This window comes from Morus notabilis, unplaced genomic scaffold (genome assembly GCF_000414095.1).
Source record: "Morus notabilis unplaced genomic scaffold, ASM41409v2 Scaffold5456, whole genome shotgun sequence".
In the NCBI taxonomy this organism is placed as follows: Eukaryota; Viridiplantae; Streptophyta; class Magnoliopsida; order Rosales; family Moraceae; genus Morus; species Morus notabilis.
The window spans coordinates 13,295-23,520 of NW_010367659.1; positions in this window are offsets into that span (position 1 = coordinate 13,295).

Sequence of the window (10,226 nt, forward strand, 5' to 3'; positions counted from 1 at the left end):
TGCATGGTTATTTTGTTCTTTGTGTAGTTAAATTTCTCAATATTTATTAAGATTGGATGCAATTTCTGACTAGATAGTGTATATAGATTTTGAAAAATTATTCTCTAATGTTTTATGCTTGCTCTGGATTAGTCATCTTGTTTAGAGTAATTTTTATCTCGGTGTTTTTGTGTTGTCTTTGGTTGATTTTGATTTTTTTTCATATTTATTGATATGATGATCTACAGGATGTAGGGTACTGATTTGTCATCCCACGAGTCTTAAGTTGATTTTCATTTTGTTTTTCCGTATTTATTGATATGAGGATCTATAGGATGTAGGGTGCTGATTTGTCCTCCCACGTTAATGATTTATGTTTGCTTTGCTGTAGAAGTATTAAATAGACCTCTGATATTTTCTCATTATCTCATATGAGCTGATAAATTTAGGGAAAAAAAAGAAAAAAATATAACAATGCCTTTTTTTCCCTTTCGTTTTTCTTTCTATCGGGAGATTATTTTATTTGTCTTATAATTTTTTCCCCTTATTTTTTATTATCTAATTAGGAAATTTAATTCTTTGGCTTTTGTACACCGACATTATGTTCTTACGTGTACATTTCTTACGAACAATGTACCTCTTCTCTGCTTCTTTATTTAACCATGTTGCTACAGATGAATTTATAATGCATATCTCTGTTCCTTTCTCTTGCATCCCACGCTTTTGCTCTTTTATCTCATTCTCACTTACTTACTGCTCTATCTCACTCTCCATCATTTACTGCTCCATCAATTTATTCTTCTTGGTTGGTTGATATCTCATATATAAGCCAATATTTATAGCAATCTAGGTACTGTTAATATTCTCTATTCATAGCTCTTTAATTTTTACTGTCGATATTGGAAGTATTAGTTCGTTGTAGCGGTATTATTGTTTGTTCCTTATGTTTTGTTATTTGTCTTTATTTCTCATTCTATTTGTCCAGTCAATACTGATCATGCATTGACCTCCTATTTATTTGTTTCTGAGACAAGCATATATATATATATGTATATATATATACATATATATATGTGTGATAGGGAGTTTCGAACAGCTAGTTTCGAATTCAAAATGAAAAGATTGTCAAACTCTAGCTTCAAAGTTACTGTGTATGGTTTAGGATAGATAAAAACATGTACATTCGTTTGTGTACGTGTGTTGATGAGTAATGACTAGCTGAAAAATATTCCTTCAAGCTCCAAAAAAAAATGAAAAATAAAAAACGACAGTTGGTAAGCTCGCAAACCTAAAAAGAAGGAATTTGGCAAGATTTTCTTATTTGTAAGAGATCATCATATGAATAGTTGTAGGGATTCCTATTTTTGTCTTAATTTCTTTTTATGCAAACTCACATCAAACGTACACATACACTCTTCAAGTATTAACTGGTTTAGTAATTATTTTAACCAAATAAATATCAAGACGACAAGCATATACTACGTTAATTGGTATTAAGAAATTGGGATAAAAGTTGTAATCCTTGACATGATTTTAATTAGAATGTTTTTTTTTGAGCTTGAGGCTAATTTTCAAGTATAGGACATTTTAATCGTTCGATCAGAGTAGCATTAATATATAAATTGCACTATGAGATGATCCATGTTGATCAACCACATGAGATTCACTATTGACCTTAGTGATACTCTTAAAAAAAATTTGCTTCTAGAAATATATAAATTGCAATAATTTTCGTGTCATGATTTCGTCCTTTCATTTTTCTCTTTGCCTATGGGGAAGAAAAAATAAAAGAGAAAAGAAATCGAGAGAGCTATCCATCCAAACACAAGTTGTAACCAACAATATTTTAATTATAAAACATTAGTCAGTATTTTTGAATCATTTGGTATGCAATAATCTTAAAGGTGTGAATGAAAATCTGTAAGATTCTCATATTTAATACAATAATTTTAATTTTTATATTCTTAAGAAAGTAAATCTCATTAAATTCATTTTACATCATTTTGGGATAATATCAAATCCACCCAATATGAGTGTTATTCATTTTCCTGGGCATCTCAATACTAGGGGAAAATAATTATAAATAAATAAATAAATAAAAAAACATTACTAGATCAAAGAAACACCAACAGACCAGCAACTCCTTCCCTTCCCCACCATAACCCCACCACCAACGCAACAAACCCGCCGTCACAGCCCATTGCTGTCACAGCCCATCACGACCGGAGCATATTAAGTTATCGATAGAAGATGCTTGCACTACTCAAAAAAAAAAAAATGTAGAGGAATTTCTAATTCATTCACTACAGCAGAAGTATGTTTACCAAACTATATATGGGTGTTTAAAAAACTCCGCTAAATTGCGAAAACCGCTTAATCCAAATCAAATCGAACCAAATTATTAATTATTTTTAGATTATTTGGCGGTTTAGTCAGTTTTTTAATTAATTTTTTTTGGGCAGTTTGGTTTGTGGTTTGGATTCTCAAACCTCTCAATAATCTGCCCAAAAATATACATATATGATTTTTTTAATTTTTAAAATGGTTTAATATGTTTTTAAATTTTATTAGTCATAATAAAGGTTCTATACTTATAAAATATATCTTATCAAATTTTTGTTGGTTTGTATTAAAACTTTAAATAGTAAACATTAGACATTTGCTATTTTTTGAGTTATATTGTAACTTGAATCTTATTTTTATTTTTTATTGATTAATGATTTTCTAATTTTTATGAATTATTGAAATTTTTTTTAATATTAAGCTTAAACCGCCAAAACCAAACCATCCAAACTGCTTATGAGTGATTTGATTCAATTTGATTTTTATCAAAAATATCAAACCATTCAAACTGCCCAAAAGAAAAAAATTATTTTTAGTTTGGTTTGTAGTTTCTAATAAAAAAGTTGTCCAAACTGACCGCGAACACCCCTAAAACTATATATAAAGAAATGTAATAAAAGAGATAATATGAATGAATAGGAAAGTAAAAATAAAATTAAATGAATAAAAATAATTAGTGATTATCTTTCTACTATTTATTTATTTATTAGATGATGTAATGGGAATTAAATTTAAATTTTATTTTTAGTATTTACTATGTGTACAGAAAATATAAATAATAATCTATTTTATGTAATTATTAAAATATCCAACTTTACATGAGTAATCAAATTATTGACTTATAATGTTAGGGTAACTTACTTCCCTTGATATGAAAATGAAAAATGAATAGTGATAGGTCTGATATGATCAATGTGTTTACTTATAAAATCGATTATAAGATATTATTTGGCCCATGCAAAATAGATTGTTAATTCGGAAAAGAAAAGTTACAATATGTAGGTATCATTAGATAGTATGCTTCAATACAGAGTATATAGCATAATTTTTTTAATAATTTTAAAATAAGGTTGGCAATTCATGTTGCTGTGTCGGGTTCGTATCGTGTCATGTCCCTCGGTTGACACTATAACTCTTAACACGAACCTGACCCTTTTAATAATCGTGTAAGAAGATAAAACCCAAACACGACTCGTTAATTTAATAGTTGATACGAATACGATAAGACTAACCTAAATTGCGAACCCTATATATACATAGCATAAAACTATTAAAAAAACATTCAATTATGTAAAAGGATATTATAGTAATTACACTGATAAAATAATTTTAGTGAATATTAGAAAGACAATTCGATTGTTTCTTGTTACATTATCTAATAGATCTTAAGTAAACACTAGAAATTGAATCAATGATTTTCATTTTTATATTCATTTATTTTCCTTTCAAATCCCAATCATTATCCTTCCATTTTTTTCAGTTCGGTAAAATCACCCTAATAAGAGTGTGTAAGTAGACATGACATTCATTTTCTTTAAACCAAAACCAATATCTAGGGGTGAACAGTTAGGCATTCACTACACTCATTTTTTATTTTGTGTCAAGTTAACTAAACTCTTATTGTTGGGCAGCATTTCCGGAAGCATTGAACATGCAATAAATTCAAAAGCTCTCCCAAGCCCAATCTCGCCTAAGTCTAAGTTTGCCGAAGCCTAAGCTCTCCTGAGCCCAATTCACCGGAGCCCAAATTCACCGGATCCCAAGCTCTCCCGAGCCCAAGCTCGTCAGAGCCTAAGTTCGCCAAAGCCCTGGCTCGCCAAAGCCCAAGTTCTCCTGTGCCGAAAGTTCAAAGGTCGCGTGATGTCATCAAGTGAAGTAACCGACGCTAATTGAAGAAATTGAATGATTGAAAATTAATTCTCATTGATTATTTATCAGTTTTAACTCACAAAAATGTGAAGAGCCTCATTGTAATTAAGAGAGAATAAACTCTCGAATTAATGGGAGAATTAGACTCCCTCAATCCTAATGTACTATAAATTCCCTCAATTTGAGAGGAAAAGACGGATACTCATTTCTGAATACAATTGCCTTGTGATTGTCTTCATTTTATTATTGTTATTCCTTCAATGGTTCTTTGTGTTCTTCGAGTGCTCTTCCAATTTCCTTAGATAATTTGCCTATTCAGTCCAAATTATTAGTCTAAGGATGTTGGATAAGTGTTGGATGAAATTTTGCTCCAACATTTTTGGCGCTAGAAGGAGGGCCCTAGTGTGATTAACATCCACGGGTTCTCACCGGCACTTAAATTTTTCTATCTCATTGCTAAGTCATTTTCAGGTATGGCGAGTGACCAAGTCTCAAGTGCTCAACGTACTCATACTGAGGGCACCCAAACAAGGGGACTCGGCGCTAATCCTAAAAAGGCACCACGTGCTCCTCATCCACCAACGCGTACTAACAGGATCGAAGCACGAGTGGACACGTTGACAGGGATGGTGAATCAGCTTATCGCCACCTTTAACACGGTTCATCTAGCAAACAACCAACAAAGTGGGCTGGTAAATTCTCGGAGTGTTAGGAGTGGGCGTAGCCATCGTCGGAGCCAGTAGAATGAATGTGAGGGTCAATCCAATAGGAATCAACCAAGGGACTTGCCCAAGCCGCAGGAACCACGTCAGGCACCAAGGCGTCGGAATGCTTTGTCACAGATTGGGAGTCATCATGATGCAACTGAAAGAACTAGGACATTGATGTTTCACAGGATAGGAGCTAACCGTAATAGCAAAGAAGTTGATAGCACCTGGACACCTGAGTCTGATGATTTCACCTCTACTGATTTGTGAGATTGACTCAATGCATGATGAAATGTACAAGCAATTATACCTATGCTTACAAACAACCAGGCAACTCAAAACAAGAGTAGGAGGAGAGCCGAAATACCACAATCTTCTCGGAGTCAAGTAAATAAGGTGAACCAGAATCGGAACCGACATGAAAATTAAGGAGGCATGAGTCAATCCAACCGAAGCACCCGTGAGGAACAACTCGAGCAGTAGCTCGAAATGATATGAAGGCGAATGGATGACATAGAAGCCAATAGGAATTTGCCGGAAGGTGTAAGAGACTTGTTAGATGAAACAAAGCTGCCATTCACTGAGGACATCATGGCAGATGAATTTCCTGTTGATTTTAAGATGATTCCCATCAAGCAGTTTGATGGGAAAGAGAATCCAACGGGACATATACATGGACATAGCACATGGATGCGAATTCGGGGAGCCACACAAGCTCATATATGCTAAGCATTTTCTTTGACACTTACTGGGCCGGCGCTTCAATGGTTCCAACAATTAGAGCCAAGGTTAATTAGTTCGTTTAACCAACTGAAACAACAATTTGTAGGACGATTTGTGATAACAAAAACTCACAAGAAAGATAAGCTTTATCTGTTCTCCCTTAAGCAATGAGCTGATGAATCGTTAAAAGTGTACATTGAACGTTTCAGCCAGGAAATGAATTATGTGGAAGGATACACTTATAGTGATTCTATGGTCACAATTCGGGAAGGGCTTTAGGAATATCATATGCTGAAGTCAATTTGCAAAAAACAACCAAAAACCTTCACCGATCTCGTGATCCGAGCTCAGAAGTTCATTAGCACTGAAGAATACGTGCGCAATCAGAGAGGACAATCTCAAACGGATCAATCAAAAAATGATGGAAAGCAGAAGGTAGAAGAATGATCTAAGGGAGGAGAAGTAAAAAAGCAAAAGTCAGAGGCACAACAGGACGCGAACAAGTCCAAGACTGTCTTGTTGCAAAAGCTACAATCTCACGTTCCACCAGATACGACAAGGGCCTACACACCCTTAAATACGATAGTGGCATAGATTTTAATGCAGATTCAACATCAGAATTTGCTAACTCCTCTAGCCCCTATGAAGGGAGATCCCAACAAGAAGGATATAAGTAAATATTGTCATTTCCATAAGGATCATGGCCATGACACCTCAAGTTGCTTTCAATTAAAAGGGCAGATTGAGGCATTCATTCAACAAGGCTAGTTGCAGGAGTTTGTGGACAGAGTGATATCAAATAGAAAAATTGCAGTGCTGACAACAACAGGACAACAGGCAGTAGTTGTACATGGAACGAATACGACGGCTGGTATTAACTCCACGCTTAATGTGGTCAGGATAATTTTTAGAGGACCAGAAACTGATGATTCCATGCGGGCACGAAACTTGTATGCTTGAGAAGCTAAAGTTCTCGATTGTTGCAAAAATGGAGAACGTCGCCATAACCTTCACAGAAGAGGAGGCACGGAAGTTGCTTCATCCATATGACGTTGCCATAGTTGTGTCTTTACAAGTGGCAAATAGCTTAGTCCACCGAATTTTGATTGACAATGGGAGTTCAGCGGATATACTATTCAAGGATGCTTTAACCAAGATTAGCCTAGGTGGAGCAAAGTTAACACCTGTGAACACCCCACTCTAAGGCTTTACTAGAGCATGCATTCACGCTAAAGGAATGATAACACTCCTAGTTATTATGGGAAAATGGGAGACAAATGTGACAAGAATGGTAAATTTTTTGGTTGTGGAACAACCATCTGCTTAAAATGCCGTTATAGGGCGACCAACTTTGAATGCAATGAGAATGAGAACTTCAACATATCATCTAATGATTAAGTTTCCAACAAAGAATGGCATTAGAGTGGTGGTTGGGAGCCGACAAGATGCACGAATATGCTACGTGAAAGTAACCAATGGGAAGGTTGAATCGAAAGGAAAGGAAGTCTAGAAAAATGCTGACACATATTTGAAATAAAGCACCTCAAGAAGTATTATCAATAGTTAAAAAGTTTAAAGTTTAGGGCATGTTTGTACTTTGATGTGACGCCAAGTTTGTCAGACGAAACATAGTATTACTAAATAAAGTCGAAGTGTTTGTTAGTTTCTTCTTTTAATATTTTCTTTCCCATTTTGTTCAATATGACAAAGAAAATGAGGGGATAGAAGTGTATCAATTCAAAAAAAAATAGGAAAAGAAAAAAGAGCTTTGGCTTGGAAAAACCCGACCCCAAGTGGGCACGGGAAAATAAAAGAAAAAAGGAACAATCCGACCCTAGGTGGGCACGGAAAAATCTAAAGTGCTTCGGCTCAGAAAAACCTGATCCCAAGTGGGCATGGGAAAATAAAAGAAAAAGGGAAAAACCCAACCCCAGGTGGGCACAGGAAAATCCAAAGCGAAAAACTTGGGCGTGAGAAAACCTAAGCCCAAGTTGGGCTTAGGAAAATCACGAAGCTGAGGAAATATTATCACGAAAAAACCCAACCCTAAGTGGACACGGGAGAATCCGACCCCAAGTGGGCATGGGAAAATCCTAAGTCGAGGGAGAAACTTGGCTAAAGGAAAAACTTGACCCCAGGTGGGCACGAAAAAACTCTAAACCGAAAAAAAAAATATTGATAAAATGCAGTAAAATTGCAAAGAAAATAAAAAAAATATATGTTGCAGGAAAGATAACAAAAGAACAAGTCTCAATAAAAAAAGTGTCAGCCAACCAGGTCTAGGAACACAAGAGCAAGCATGAAGAATAGAATGCATAGTTTAAAATTAAAAAAAAAATTTGTAGGTGTTGCTTGGTGGATCGTTACTTGGTGACTTTTCCAAATCCTTCATAGGTTCAATCATCTCATCATCAGGGTTGAAGTCATTTGGTGTAGGTTCTGAAGGAGTCTAAACAACATGTGAACTACTAAGAGGATCAAAGGAGATATTAAGATCAATGTCTTTGTTATAGAAAATGATTGCCTTCTTTGCTTTTTCCTAGCCCTTCCAGAACTCGTCTTCAACAAGCTCGACTTTATCAGTCTCGTTCTTGGCATGGCAGAGCTCCAAATCTTTCTTCACTCACTTGAGTTCCCTTAGAGACATATCAAGAGCAGCTTTAGTCTCCACATGAGTCTTCTTATCATTTTCAGAGGAGGTCAGAGGAGCAATGTATTTAGATTTCTAACCATCTGAGATGTTTTCCGTTTGTGCAATTCATTTCTCATATTGAAGCAATTTCTCTTGTGTCACCTTGAGGTTGTCTTGAGATTCCTTTAATTTTGGTGTAATTCCTTTTGCCTCTTCAAGCATTTCTTTTGTTCGAGAGTTTTACACAAGAAGATCTATAAATAGCTAAAAAATAAAAAACAAGGGTTAAACAAATTGGCTTTGAAAAGTCTGAGCATAATTTGGGCTCGAAGAATCCCAACATTAAAGAAAAAAGGAGAGAGATAAAGCTAAGCCCAATTTGGGTTCAGAAAATGTCAATGAAGAAAAGGTGAGGGTTTACCTCAGTAATCCGGCGCTCGATTGAATTAGTCAAGTTAAGGGCTTCTCATTTTTTAGCTCTGTCAATATGATCACGAGGCATAAATTTCTCCACCTTTTTTAGCATTGGAACATGGCAAGGGTGGATGGACAAGCAGACCAACCCATCAGTTACAACATCTAGAGTTGAAGTATTTTTAGAGGCTTGGCCAGGTTCGTGACTCGAAGACTCTTTTGCTAGTCTTGAAGGAGGAAGTGGATCATTTGGTGCATGAGAGTCAAGATTCAATGAAGTTGATAGATTAAGGCCAATAGGTGGAACGTCAAAGGAAGACATTCGCTTCTTTATCCGTTCCTTGAAAATCTCAGGATCAAAGGTTGATTGGCTGGGGGGCCTCGTGGGCCTAGACGCCAAGCGAGATTCCAAGTCCATGGGAAAATATCTAGACATGTGGTGCTCACGTGAGTAGGAGCCATCACCACGATGCTCAGAAGGAAGTCCGAAATCACGTTTGCTAGCCATATCTGTCAAAAAAAGGTATCAAAAATCAGTAATAAAAATATGTGTAACAGGCGTAAAAAGAAGGCATGCGGGAGTGTCGATAAAGTTACACCTATTTTTTCAAAGATAGCAATGTCAGCAGGTTGACAAACGTCAGAAATAGGGTCATTTAAAAATAATTCCATGTCATTTAGAGAACAAGATGGATCAAACAATGGCCCAGTACTACTCAAAGATTCCTCTAATGTAGTCGCGTCAGACATACAATAAAACAACGCATTGTTGGTCACCGAATCGAATTCGGATGCGGAAGCGTGGCGGGGAGGCGGATCAAGTATAACAAAAAGTTTCATAAAACTTTAAAGATACTCTATAGATTATATTAATTTATGCACGAATAAATTAATCACATTAATTTATATGTCAAGAACTCAATTAGGAAAAATACCTGGAGGCCGACTCGGATGATAACTTGAATTCTTTGACCTTGAACAATCCTTGCTCCAAGCTTTGTGTTTAGAAAACCAAAGTCTTCCACGTCAATTCCTTGATTCAACGTAGACGTGTATGTGGGCACACATGAGACAAAACAGGTTTCAAAAACACTCAAATTTTCACAAACACCAACGCATGCACGATGTGGAATTTTTGGGAGAAAAAATTTTCCTCTTCTTTCTATAACAGGGAATTCGGCCAGCCCTCTGAAAACTAGGTTAAAAATTGTCACGCGTAATTTTTCATCATCCTTTATTTATAGAGTAGAAGTCCAACTTCTAGAAGGAATCAAATCTCTATCTCCTGTTTGAATTTTGAACAAAAATTCTCCTCTACCTTATCCTTGTGTGGCCGGCCACCCTAGGGTTTTCTATCCCTGTGTGTGGCGCCAATTGCAGATAGGGAAGGAAGAGAAAATCATCATTTATCATGTAGTCCAATTTCAATTCAAATTCGAATTTAAGTCGAACTTAAATTAATTTGAATTCTCAATTAAATAACTTATCAAATAAGTTTAAAATGATAAATTTAAATTATGTTCATGATTCAAATTCAAATTTAAATAATCACATTATTT